The sequence below is a fragment of the Eriocheir sinensis genome, chromosome 11 (assembly GCF_024679095.1).
Source record: "Eriocheir sinensis breed Jianghai 21 chromosome 11, ASM2467909v1, whole genome shotgun sequence".
Lineage (NCBI taxonomy): Eukaryota > Metazoa > Arthropoda > Malacostraca > Decapoda > Varunidae > Eriocheir > Eriocheir sinensis.
The window spans coordinates 19,480,810-19,493,110 of NC_066519.1; the positions used below are offsets into that span (position 1 = coordinate 19,480,810).

The 12,301-nt window shown below is 44.8% G+C and overlaps 1 protein-coding gene across 3 annotated transcripts in view; it reads left to right on the plus strand.

Annotated features, from left to right (window-relative positions):
- The window catches only part of LOC126997030 (phosphatidylinositol 4-kinase beta-like), a 94,530-nt gene that overhangs the window by 48,605 nt on the left and 33,624 nt on the right, over positions 1–12,301 (plus strand). Inside the window, exon 1 of one of the 3 annotated variants that reach the window (XM_050858062.1) lies at positions 11,056–11,733. The exons of the other annotated variants lie outside the window; for them this stretch is intronic. The gene's annotated coding sequence lies outside the window, so the exon portion shown is untranslated. Of the gene's footprint in view, positions 1–11,055; positions 11,734–12,301 lie in introns of those variants that run through there. 3 annotated transcript variants of the gene reach the window in all.

Sequence of the window (12,301 nt, forward strand, 5' to 3'; positions counted from 1 at the left end):
TTTTTTCTCTTCTCCTTTCTTCCCTGTTTCTTCTTTTCCATTTCTCTCTCTCTCTCCTTTTTCCATACTTTCTCTTTTTCATTCCTTTCAAACCCTCCATCATCCGTTTTTCTCTACTTCTCCTTCTACTCCCATCTTCTTTTTCTCTTCTTTCTTCCCCCATATCCCTTTTCAATCCCTCTTCCTTTCATTTTCCTTTACTTTTCTTCGTTTCTTTCAATCCTTCCTTCATCTGTTTCTCTCTTTATCTCTCCTTCTTTCTCTCATTCCTTCTTTCTCTCGCTTTCTCTTCTTTCCTCTTATCTCCACTTCTACTTCTTCTTTTTCCCCCTTCGTTCTCATTCTCCCTTTCTCATCTACCTCCACTTCTCTCCTCCTCCTCCTCCTCCTCCTCCCAGCTGTTGCCTACTTGTATAATGTCCCTCCTTTTCCCTCCTCCCCCTTTCCTTCCTCCCTACCACCTCTATCCTCTACTCCCCTCTTCTACCTTCTCTCCTTTCTCTTTTTCTCCTCTCTCTCTCCCTCTCTCCATCTCTCTTCCCCTTTGGTCCCTCTCCTCTTCTTCCCCTCACTTCCTCCCTTCTCATTTTCTCTACTTTCCCTTTTATCCTCTCTCTCCCCTTCTTCCTCCTTTCTTTCCCCTCCCCCTCTTCCTCCCCTCTTTACTATCCTCTCCCCTTCTCTTCCTCTTTTCATTCCTCCCTCTCCTCCTTTCTTGTCCTCTCTTCCTTTCCTTCTCCCCTCATCCGTCCCCTCTCCTCTTCTCCCCCTGTTATCATATCCCCTCTCCTCCCCTTTCGTTTCTCTCCCCATTCTATTCTTTCCTCCCCTCTCCTTCCCTCATTTCTCATGCCCTCCCCTCTCATATTCTCTCCTCTTCCTTCTTTCTCCCCTCTCATTCTCCCCCTCCCATTCTCCCCTCACTCATACCCTCTTTCTCCCCACTCGCTTCTTCTTCTTCACCCCCCGTTCACCCCCCCCCCCTCTTCACATCCTCCCTCTCCCCCTCTTCCTATTCGTTTCTTTCCCCTCCCTCCCCTCTCCCCTCCCCCCAGTGCCCCCCCCCCGCCTGGATCAATCCCACGATCAATTCCATGACATTTTTCCTCCCCTTTGTTGTGATGACTAACCGTTGTGTTGGCCTCTCTCTCTCTCTCTCTCTCTCTCTCTCTCTCTCTCTCTCTCTCTCTCTCTCTCTCTCTCTCTGGTTGTTATTTTCTCATTTACCTTATTTTCTCGTTCGGTTTTCATCCCTTTCCCTAACTTTTCCTCCTTTCCCTTTTCTTTCTTTCACTTCTAATTTCTATTTTATTCATTCCCTTGTTTTCCCATTCGCTGTATTTCCCATCACTTTCCTCCCCTTTCCTTTTCTTCCCATTACTTTATCTCCCATTCCTCTCCTTTTCTTCCTTTCCCTTTTCATATCCACTCTTCCTTTCTCTTTTTCTTCCCATCTCTTCTTTCATTCCCCCCTTCCTCTCTTTCCTTCCCTTCCCCCATTCGTTCCCCGTCACTCCTTTCCCTTCTCCCCTTTCCGTTACCCCCTTTTCCTTCCCCCCTTTATCTCCCTCCATATCCGTCCCCTGACCTTTACTCACCCTTTGCCTCCCTTCCCCTCCCTTCCTATCTCCCTTTATCTTACCCTCCTGTACTCACATCTCCTCCTCCCTTCACCTCCCTTTCCCATCATCTAATTAATTCTACCTATTCTCCCTTTTTTTTCCCTTCTTTATCCTCTTTATCTTTCTAACTCCTCTTTATTCTCTTTTCTCCTCTTCGCTCCTTATTCTTTTCTTCTTTGTATCTTTTATAACATTTTCTTCTCTTGCTCTTCCAATTCTCTGTACATGCTCTTCTCTTTCCTTTCCTTTCTCTCTCCCTTCCATTAGTTTTCCCTTCCTCTACGATTCCTCTCCCCTTCCCCTATTCTTCCTCCCATTCTCCTCTCCTTCCTTTCCTTCCTCTCTCCTTCCCCTTCCTCTCCCCTTCTTCCCTTTCCCTCCTCTCCCGTTCCTTCCCCTTCTCCTCCCATGCTATTAACATATCCAGACCTTATCACTAAATGGCCATCAGAGAGAGAGAGAGAGAGAGAGAGAGAATGTGTTATCTTATCACAGGCCAACCCGAGCACGCAGAGGCACCGTGTTACATCAAACCATAATAATAATAATGATAATAATAATAAAAATAATAATAAGTAATAATGATAATATAATTCGAATGGCATCTTGTAGTTTCCTAATATCATTCTTAACTCTTACTACTACTTTTGTTTTCTTTGTCGTTTTTTTTGTGTTCTTTATTTTTTCTATAATTTTGTCATCCATGTATTTTTTCTTTGTTTCTCTTTCGTTTCTTCTTCTTCGTCGTCTTCATCATCATCATCTTCTTCTTCTTCTTCTTCTTCTTCTTTTTCTTCTTCACTACTGCTACTACTACTACTACTACTACTACTACTACTACTACTACTACTTAACTCTAAATAGCACAGACTTAATTAACAGCTCAAGATGATTTACAACTTAACAAAAAAACAAAAATAAAAATAATCAAGTCTCCCCAACTTTAGACTCAAGGTCACAGTGCACTAACCCAGACTGTCTGCCCTTTGTGCCGCTACGCCGTGCCCCAGTGCTAATCTCCGTAACCCTGATAGCCTAAACCTGTATGAATGAGGTGAGAATTCCAGAGAGAGAGAGAGAGAGAGGGAGTTAGGGGAGGTTGGGTTAGGTGTGGGTGTAAGGAGAGAGAGAGAGAGAGAGAGAGAGAGAGAGAGAGAGAGAGAGAGAGAGAGAGAGAGAGAGAGACTTTCTATAATAACAGCTAATGATCTAATGTAGCCTAATATGTTAAAAAAAAGTAAATTCGTATAAACATAACCTACTTTCATTCTTTCCTTTATTAAGCTATTTATTATTTATTCATTTCTTTCTTCCTTTATTTCATTCGTTGTTCATTTCTCTATTTATTTATTTCCTCCTTTCGTTCTTCCTTCCTTTTGTACTTTCTTTATTATCTTCCTTTCTTCCTTCCTATCCTACTTTCCTTCCTTCCTTCCTTTCCTTCCCCTCTGTGGTTACTTACTGTAGAAAACATTGCACCTGTTACCCTTAATCCGTCCCGCGGTGACCTAAGTGACTATATACCGTATCCCTGGCGTCCTTGACCGGGTGAAGACAGGTTGTGAGCGTCGTAGGGCTTCGTGGGGGGAGGAAAGTGGAGCTAAATGAGGCTAGGTGTGGGGAGTAAATGGTTATGTAGGGGTGAGGGGAAGAGGAAATGGGAGTAGAAGGGAGTCGGTGGAGGTTAGGTGCTGTGGGTGATAGGTGTGGACAATTATGAGAAGGGAAGAATATTAAGGAAGGGAAGGAGAAGGAAAGGTAAGCGATGGAGGAAGGAAAATTTGGGAAGGGAAGATGGAAGACCAAGGGAGGGAAGGGGAAAGCAAGAGAAGAAAGGAAGCTAAGGAAAGGGAGAAGGGAAGAAGAAAAGTTAAGCGAGGGAGGAAGGAAAATTAGGGAAGGGAAGGAGGAAGGGAAGATGAAAGACTAAGGGAGGGAAAGAGAAGGGAAATAAGGAAGGAAAGCAAAGGACGAAGGGGAAGGAGAGAAAGAGAAGGGAAGGGAAGCGAGAGAAGAAAGAGAATGAAGAGAGTAGTTAAGGAAGGGAAGGGGAAGGAGGGAGAAAGGGAAGGGAAGATGGAAAACTAAGGGAGGGAAAGGGAAGGGAAGAGAAAGGAAGCTAAGGAAAGGGAGAAGGGAAGTAGAGCAAGGGACGAAGGGAAGGGAAGGGAGAGAAGAAGGAAAGGGAATGAGAAGGGCAGTTAAGGAAGAGAAGGAGAAGGCAAGGGAAGGGAAGACAGGAAGGAAAGGGAGAAGAAGGGTAGTTAAGGAAGGGGAGGGGAAGACATCAATCTCCATCCAACATACCAATCTATTAGTTAAGAATATACTCACAAGGAAATAGTATCATAGATGTGAATATGTATACGTGGTGGTGGGGGGGGGGTAGAGGGGGTGGGGGGGGGAGGGGGGGAAGGTTATCACAACATCAGACTGGGACTTGGGTTATCATTGGGCCAGATTTAGGGTGGGAGGGGGTGGGGGTGATGAGGGTGGGGGTGGTGGGGGTGGTGATGACGATGGTGGTGATAGTGTAATCTGTTTGGACGACCGAGCTGGTGGTGTAATGGCGGTGGTGGTGGTGATGATGGTGGTGAGGGTGATGGTGGTTGTGGTGGTGGTGTTGATGGTGGTGGTGGTAGTGGTGATGAGGCTAGTGGTAGTGGTGATGGTGGTGGTGGTGGTGGTAGTGGTGATGAGGCTAGTGGTGGTGTTGATGATGGTGATGGTGGTGAGGGTGGTGGTGGTGGTGATGATGAAGCTGGTGGTGGTGGTGGTGGTGATGAAGCTAGTAGTGGTGGTGATGATGGTGGTGGTGGTGGTGGTGGTAGTGGTGATGAGGCTAGTGGTGGTGTTGATGGTGGTGGTGGTGATGATGGTGGTGGTGGTGGTGGTGATGATGGTGGTGGTGGTGGTGATGAAGGTGGTGGTAGTTCTCAATGTATTTACGTAACGAGACAGACAGAGACGAATTAAAAGACAGACAGACAGACAGAGACATTATATACACCACCCCTCACCTCCAACACCACCACCACCAACAACAACAACAACACTACAAACAAACAAAGACACAGACAGATCACCAATGCCCACACACAAGCCAACACAAACACAAACAAATGACTGCTTGGGCGCAAACATCACAAGACGCCTGTTGGTTTACCGTACTGAGGAGGAGGAGGAGGAGGAGGAGGAGGACAGACACAGAGGAGGAAATAAACAAGGAACAAAGAAGAGGAGAAGGAAAGATAGAAATAGAGAGGAAAATAAACGAAATACAGTAGAAGAAGAAAGAGGAGGAGGAGGAGAAGAAGAAGAAGAAGAAGAAGAAGAAGAAGAAGAAAAGACAAGGAGGAAACGGTCAAAAGATAGATAGGAGGAGGAAAAACAGACAAATAAATTAAGTAAATAAACAGAGACAGCAACAGACAAAACACATAAGAAAGAGGAGGAGAAGAAGAAGAATAAAAAGAAGAAGAAGACAAGGAGAAAACGAACAAGAGACAAATAGGAGGAGGAAAAACAGACAAATAAATAAACAGAAAGGAAAACAGACGAAACACATAAGAAAGAGTAGGAGGGGAAGAAGAAGAAAAGAAGAAAACAGACAAGAAACAAAGATAAATAGAAAAGAAGACAAACATAAATAAAGAGTAACAGGAAAACAAGAAATACAGGAGAAGGAAGAGGAGGAGGAGGAGGAGGAGGAGGAGGAGGAAAGAGATGATTAGCAGAGATAGAGAGACAAACAAAGGAGAGGAGAAATAGGAAAGGAAGATAAGAGAAACAGATAAACAGATACACAAGCAAACTGACTAGAGGAGAGAGAGAGAGAGAGAGAGAGAGAGAGAGAGAGAGAGAGAGAGAGAGAGAGACCAAACAGAGAAACACAGACCAACATACGAGAGAGAAAGAGGAAAAGGAGGAGGAGAAAGGAGTAGAAGTAGATGAAGATGAATATGATTAAGAAAGAAAAGTAGAATGAAGAGAAAGATAGACAAAGAAAAGGAGGAGAAACAATAGAAATAGATAATGACTATGATAGAGAAAGAAAAACAGTGAATAGAAAAATTAGGAAAGAGATAAACAGATAAACAAACGAAGAAGGAAGAGAAGGAGGAGGAGGAGATAAGAAACAAGACAGACAGACACAGACAAACAGAAAGACAGACAGTATAAATAGAAAGATAGAGATTCAGTATACCATATCGAACAGACAGACAGACAGATTAACAGACAGATGAATAGCAACAAAGGTAAACAGACTGACAGGTACAGGTGGCAAGGTACACAGACAGACAGACAGACAGACGGACAGGTAATAGAGAAAGTGGAAACATTGAATGATTGATGGAAGAAACAAAGAAATACTATACCGTGATACCTCCTGGCGGGAATAGATAAAAATACGCATTAAGAAAGAGATTAAAAGATAGACAGGGAGAGTAAAAAGACAGATTAAGATAGTGAAGAGGAGGAGGAGGAGGAAGGCAAAGAAAGAAGGAAGGGAGGAAGAGAGGATGTTAAGAAAGGAGAAGGAAGGGAAGAAGGGAAGGAAGGAGGTTAGCAAAGAGGGAAAGGTAGAAAGAGAAGGGAAGCTAAGGAAAGGAAAAGAAAGCAGAGAGAGAGAGAGAGAGAGAGAGAGAGAGAGAGAGAGAGAGAGAGAGAGAGAGAGAGAGAACAGAAGGAATGGAAAAGGAGAGAAAAAGGTTATGAAAGAGAGCATGAAGAACGGAAGGAAGGAAAAGGAGAAGGAAAAGTTATGAAAATGAGAAAGAGAATAATGAAAAACGTAGGAAGGGAGAAGGAGAATGAAAGAGGGAGGGAATGAAAACGTGATAAAGAAGGAAGGAAACGAAAAGGAGGAAGATTATAAAAGAAAGAACAGAGGAAATGAAGAAGAAAAAGAAAGATTATGAGAGAAAAGTAACATGGTGGAAAATAGGGAGGGAAGGAAAAGGAGAGAGAGAGAGAGAGAGAGAGAGAGAGAGAGAGAGAGAGAGAGAGAGAGAGAGAGAGAGAGAGAGAGAGAGAGAGAGGAAGACGAAATGACAAAGAGGAAGATAAACAGATAAGTGGGCGTGGGAGGGAAGGGAAGGGAAGAAAAGGGAGGGGGGGAGAGGGAAGGGAAGGGAAGGGAAGGCAGGGCAGGTTGACAGACGGATGGAGGGAGAGGAAGGGAGGGAGGGAGGGACTGGTATTTATCTGCAAGGAAGAGAAGGGAGGGAGGGAAGGGAGGAAGAGAGGATGTTAAGAAAGAAGGGAGGGAAGGAAGCGAAGGAAAGGAAAGGAAAAGAGATGGAAGGGAGAGAAGGGTATTAGGAAAGAAGGAAGGATGTTAGCGAATTGGGAAAGGAAGGGAAGCTAAGAGAAGGAGAAGGGAGGGAAAGGAAAGAGAGAAGGGTGTTAAGGAAAAGAAGGAAGAGAAGGAATGACGAAAAGGAAGGGAGAAGGGAGAGAAGAAAGAGCTGTGTCATGAAAGAAGGGAGAGGAGAGAAGGGAAGGAGAGGGAAGGTGTTATCAAAGAGGAGAGAGAGAGAGAGAGAGAGAGAGAGAGAGAGGGGAGGGCTTTATCATTGAGAGTGAATGAGGGAGTGATGAGGTAAGGGAAGGGGAGGGGAGGGGAGGGAATGGGGAGGAAGAGGGGGGGTGACCTTGGGCCCTGGTCCCCCTAAATTAGCTTGAACACAATGGTTACCGCTGCTTGCCTGCTGTTTCTGCTCCCCCACTGCTATCTCTCTCTCTCTCTCTCTCCTTCTGCTACGAATGTTTTGTCTTAATATTCCTGCTGTTTTTTGTTCCTACTGTTTTTTTTCTTTTTATCTCATCTCACTACCTCTGTTCTCTTCTACTCTTTATCTCCCTTCTTCTTTTCCTGCTTCTTTTCCCTACATCTGCTACGAATGTTTTGTCTAAATTTTCCTGCTGTCTTGTTCCTCTTCTCCTGCTGTTGTTGTTTTTCTTCTTCCATCTCTACTCACTGCTTTTCTCTATTTCTGTCCCTATCTTCTTTTTGGTTTGTCTTCCTTCTCCTTTTCCTGCTTCTGCTAATGTTCTGTCTACGAATATCAATGTTGTTTCTGCTCCTCTTTTCCTCTCCCTGTTATCTAATTGTTTGTTTGTCTCATCTCTCCTCACTGCTTTTCTCTACTTCTGTCTATCTCTTCTACTTGTTCTGTCTCCCTAATTTTCCTGCATCTGCTAATGTTCTATTCTATGTACGAGTATCATTGCTGTTTTTTCTCCTTTCTTCTCCTCTCCTAATATCTATGTGTTTGTTTCATCTCTCTTCACTGTTTTTCTTCTTGTTCCATCATTCCCTTCTACTTCTTCCATTTATCTCTTCTTGTTCCATCATTCCCTTCTACTTTTTCCATCATTCCCTTCTACTTCTTCCATTTCTCTCTTCTTGTTCCATCATTCCCTTCTACTTCTTCCATTTCTCTCTTCTTGTTCCATCATTCCCTTCTACTTCTTCCATTTCCCTTTTCTTGTAGTGTCTCCCCTTCTTACTGTTTGTCTATCTCTACTTACTGTTTTCCTCCTTTACTTCCATTATTCCCTTCTACTTCTTCCATTACGTCTCCCCTTCTTCTTCTTCTTCCTGCTTCTTGAAATATGCTCAGTCACTTCTGTATTTTTTTCTCTACATTTTTTTTCTTTTTTATGTCCATGTCTGCTCCTGTTATGATGATCTTCCTGCTTTTTTTTTTTCCTTTACTGTTATTTCTTGTGGGTTTTTTTCCCATGCTGTTTGTTCTTTATGTATCTTACGAAGGGAAGGGAGGGAGGGGAGAAAGGGAAGGGGAGAAGGAAAAACGTTAGCAAAGAGGGAAGGAAAGGGAAGAGAAGGGATACTGAGGAAAGGAGAAGAAGGGGAAAGGAAAGGAAAAGAGAAATGTGTTAGTAAAGAGGGAAGGAAAGGGAAGAAGAGAAGGGAAACTGAGGAAAGGAGAAGAAGGGGAAAGGAAAGGAGAAGAGAAAGAAAGAAAAGAGGAGAAGGGGAAAGGAAAGGAAAAGAGAAATGTGTTAGCAAAGGGGAACAGAAAGAAAAGAGGAGAAGGGATACAGAAGAAAGGAGAAGAAGGGGAAAGGAAAAGAGAAATGTGTAAGCAAAGAGGGAAAGAAAGGGAAGAGAAGGGAAGCTAAGGAAAGGAGAAGAGGGGGAAAGGAAAGGAAAAGAGAAATGTGTAAGCAAAGAGGGAAAGAAAGAAGAGGAGAAGGGAAGCTAAGGAAAGGAAAAGAAGAGGAAAGGAAAAGAGAAATGTGTTGTATTATCGTTTATTTCTGTCTTTATTTAGTTTTCCTTCCTTCCTTCCTTCCTTCCTTCCTTCCTCCCTTTTCTCTCATTCCTTCTTTTTAGTTACCTTGCCATTCAACATCATTCCATTCCTCCTTCTCCTCCTCTTCCTCCTCCTCCTCCTCCTCCTCCTCCTCTTCTTTCTGCTTCTGCCTACTTACACAACTGTTCATGCCGCGCTTAACCTTCCAACACACACACACACACACACACACACACACACACACACACACACACACGCCTCCCTCACCCACATCACCATCTTTTTTGGGGTTAACCTCGACTGCCTACCCAACACCCCCCACCCCCTCCCCCTCCCTCTTCCCCCCCCCCCCTCACCATCACCCCCACCATCATCACCACCACATACCCTCAACTTTTGCCCTTATTCCACCTCCTCCTTCTTCCCCGTTCTACCTCCTCCTCTTCATTCACTTTCCTTTCCCTTTTCTCTTCCCCTTCTTCCTTTTCCTTCCCCCTTTCCTCTCTTCCTCCTTCTTCCCCTTCCTCCCTTCTTCCCCTTCCTCTCCCTCTTTCGTCTTCCTTCACCCATTCTTCCCCGTTCTATCCTCCTCCCTTTCCCTTCTTAAGAACCTTTTCCTTCCCTCTTTCACTTCTTCCTTTTCCTTCCCCCTTTCTCTTCCTTTTCCTTCCCCCTTTCCTCTCTTCCTCCCCCCTTTCCTCTCGTCCTCCTCCTTCTTCCCCTTCCTTCCTCATTCTTCGCCTTCCTCCTGTCTTCCCCTTTCTCCCCCCTTCCCCCTTCTTCCCCTTTCTCCCTTTCCCCTTTAGTCATCAAAAGACTATCTAGCGCACCAAACATGCCCCCATTACTCTACACACACACACACACACACACACACCTCAGGAAACCACTAAGCTGCTCCTCCTCCTCCTCCTCCTCCTCCTCCTCCTCCTCCACCTGCTCTATGACGTCACTCCTTTCCTGCTCTCCCATTGGCTGGTTCGTCTCGGTGGTGAAGTCACTCCGGTCATGACGTCACAGGAAGTCTTGGAAGCGAAGGAGCTCTGTGATTGGCTGACGGACTTTCTCTGAGGTCATCTAGACGTCATCATGTGTTAGTGTGTATGTGCGTGTGTGTGTGTCTGACGTAACGCCCTGCTTTTGTTCGTGTTCGTATGTGTGTGTGTGTGTGTGTGTGTTGGATTCTGAATTATGTATCAAAAACTCATTCTCTCTCTCTCTCTCTCTCTCTCTCTCTCTCTCTCTCTCTCTCTCTCGCGGGAGGTAAATGTTCTCTTCTCTAACCCTGAGGCAACCAGAGGAGGAGGAGGAGGAACAAGAGAACAAAAAGAACAATAATAACAAGAACGAGAATAAGAACAAGAAGAAAAAGAGGAGGAAAAAGGGGGAGGGAGGAGGAGGGGGAGGGAATCACGTGGAGGGAGAGAGGTAGAAGTAGAGAGAGAGGAGGAGGGAATACAGGAAGCGTTACCCCGGAGGAAAGGAGATAAAGGGAGGGAGGGAGGGAAAGGAAGAGGGAGGGTGAGAGAGAGGGGGGTTAACCAGGCGCTGTCGTGAGAGTGAAAGGAGAGTTGGAGTGAGTGGGCGGAAGTTCTGGGAGTTCTTGGCGATGGTACGGACTCACCACCACCACCACCATCACCACCGTCATCACCACTAACACCAACACCACCACTTGCCCGCCTGACACTCCCGCCGCGGCCACCACCGGACACACACACACATCACACACATACGCAGGGCACTCAGGCACTTGAGAATATCACACACACACACACACACACACACATCCACAGTTACATCTACAGACGGAAAAGAAGATATCAAGTTGACAACCCCAAAAGACGAGGATAACAGAGACACAGACACATACAAACACGTCACCAATCACTTCTACAAGCATTAAAAAAAGGATACTATATTAAGAAGAGCAACAGACAGGCTAACACACACACAGACACGTTCCCAGTTCTATACAGACGGTAAAAAAAGATATTCAGAAGAGCAACAGATAGGATAACACACACACACACACACACACACACACACACACACACACACACACACACACACACACACACACACACACACACACACACACACACACACACACACACACACACACTGATAGATTCCCAGCTACTTTAACATACAAAAAATACATTAATAAGAAAAGTAACCCCAAAAGACAGGTAACACACACGAAGACAGACAGACAGGAACAGTTATAGAAAGGACTCGGACACAAGCTCTTAAGGATAACAGACACACGAGACGCCCCCAGCTACTTAAACAGACATTAGAAGATTGAAGTAGAGTTACCCCGAATATCAACTGGAGAATGAACACAGACACATAGGCTTCACAGGATCACACAGACACAGACATTCCCAGTTACTTTAAACAGAGAGAAAAAGGTGCTGAAGCAGATTGACCCCAAAGAGACAATATAAAAAGGAACACACACACAAACACTTCAGGATAACACACAAACGCACTCAGACGTCCCCAGTTATCTCCTACACACATAAGAAAAAAGGTGCGTAAGTAGATTGACCCCAAAACACATCTGGAGACGGGACACACACACACACACACACACACACACACACACACACACACACACACAAGCACCCGCGTGGCAGGCAATCTTCTCAGAGTAACGCACATACAGACGTACCCGAACGCTACCACAGGACGAGGAAAAGGACATTTGAGATCAACCCCCGACACACACACACACACACACACACACGCGCGCAGACACAGGCACCTCAGGATAGCACTCAAGACGTTCCCAGTCGCCGCCGCTCCTGCCTTCAGAAGTAAGAGGATTAAGTCGTTATTTTTAAACCGTCAACGAAGATTAATTATCGAGAAAAACGAGTGAGGAAATGGAATTGAATTGTGTGATACGAGTTAACGATAAGAAAGTTGCGATAGTGTGCCTTTAATTGACGTGCGTGTGTGTGTGTGTGTGTGTGTTATAACCTGTTGCTGTTAGTGGTGTTTTTATTGGTGGAGTGAGAAAATTAATAGAAAGTGGAAGAGAGTATACGGAGAAAAACAGTGAAAGGAAAAGAAAGTCGTGATGGAACGTTCTTAATAGTCATGTTTGTTTTAACCTGTTGCTGTGAAGTGCTGCGTCTGTCTGTGTGAATGGAGGTGGTGAAGAGAGGAGAAAGATGAACAGACAGATAGACAGACCGTACAGAGAAAATGAAGACAGTGGAAAGACTTAGAGTGTTGAAAAAGAAGACAGACAGACAGACAGATCGTACAGAGAAGAGGAAGGAAAGAGGAAGACTTGTGAGTGTTGCAGAGGAAGAAAAGGAGACAGACAAGTAGACAGAACGAAGAGAGAAGGAAGACAGTGGAAAGACTTGAGTGTTG